General features: G+C 42.5%; 1 non-coding gene across 1 annotated transcript; it reads left to right on the top strand.

Annotated features, from left to right (window-relative positions):
- Positions 1–842: 842 nt before the first annotated feature.
- Positions 843–949, top strand: LOC117281646 (small nucleolar RNA R71). The gene has a single exon (XR_004512271.1). It is a non-coding gene; the product is annotated as a small nucleolar RNA R71 (small nucleolar RNA).
- The last annotated feature ends 513 nt before the right edge of the window (positions 950–1462 follow it).

The following is a 1462-nucleotide window of genomic DNA, read 5'->3' as shown; positions in this document are numbered from 1 at the left end:
TCTTATAAATATCATTCTTCAGCTTCTCCTCAGTTTCCTTTTCAAGTACCACCTCTTTTTGGATTGGAGTGGTATCTTTCAACACTTACCCACTTCTCAAGGTCATAACATTCACTGTTGCTTTGGGATTTCTCTCAGTATCAGCTGGCAAAGTACTTGGGACTCACTTAGATAATATTGTTGCAATATGTCCCACTTGTCTTTCCAAGTTTCGGAAACCAGTGCCCAATTCTTTGATAGCTGCCACAAGAGCGTCCAACCTCTCATATGTCTTGATAATGAAGGCCTTCATTAGATCTTCTAGACCAGGCTGAATAGGCTGTTGAGGCTGAAATTGCTGCCTCTACTGATTTTGGTATGTTGGAGCTCCTTACCCCTGAGGTCTAGAGTTATTTTGTTGCCACGCATTTGCAGTACCTCCAGGTGAACTCCATGAAAAATCGGGGTGCTTCTGACCCATTGCATTATAATTTCCCACAACATTCACTTTCTCAGTTGAGGCTTGACACTCATGAGTAAGGTGTCCTCTTCCACATATATCACAAGCTGCGTGAGGCTCACTCTATATCGAGGCTAAGGTCAGCTTCCTTATCTCTTTGGCCGTAGCATCAAGCTCTACCTGCACAGATGTGTTAGCATCAACCTAGTGAACGCCAGTTGATCTTCTTCTTTCAGCACTCTCAGAGGGCCACTGATTTGCATCTTCAGACAACTTAACAAGAATTATGACTATCTCCTCTGAAGTCTTCTTTATCAACGGACCTCCAACTGCATTGCTCAATGTTCTACGTGAGGCCGGTGTCAATCCATCCCAAAGGTCCTGGAGTTGCATCCAGAGTTCAATTCCACTACGTTGACACTTTTGAACAATCTCCTTAAACCTCTCCCATGCTTCAAAAATAGTTTTTGTATCTTTCTGGCAAAAGTTATAGATTTCCCTTCTAAACTTGCCCGTTTTAGCTTAGGAGAAATATTTATCAAGGAGTTTTTTGGTCATCTCCTCCCAAGTTCTAATTGATCCTGTGGGCAAGCTTCAAAGCCACTGCTTTGCATCATCTTTGAGTGTGAATGGGAATGCCCTTAAGTAAACTGCATCCTGTGACACACCATTGTATTGAAAGATGTTTATAATCTCCTCGAAGTCCATTATATGTGTAATTGGATCTTCGTTCATCTTCCTTCTGAAGACACAGCAGTTTTGAAGGGTTTGGAGCAACCCTTGGTTCAACTCGAAATTATTAGCTTCAGTTGGAGGTGGTCGAACACTGGATAATCGTTGAATGTAGACCGGTCTAAAATAATTGCCAAGTGGTCTCCCTGGTAAGGGTTGATGTTGATTAAGTCTGAGACACCTCTCTTCTTCATAGATGTTCTGTGCATCTCTAATAGCTGCTTCTTCAGCATCCCGTACAGCTTGTTCTCTTTGTTGGGCTGCTTCTCTCGCAGCCAAATCTTCATTATC

Source organism: Nicotiana tomentosiformis, chromosome 4 (assembly GCF_000390325.3).
Source record: "Nicotiana tomentosiformis chromosome 4, ASM39032v3, whole genome shotgun sequence".
Classification (NCBI taxonomy): domain Eukaryota; kingdom Viridiplantae; phylum Streptophyta; class Magnoliopsida; order Solanales; family Solanaceae; genus Nicotiana; species Nicotiana tomentosiformis.
Note: the sequence above shows the minus strand (reverse complement) of the source record. Positions and strands in the feature narration are given on the sequence as shown.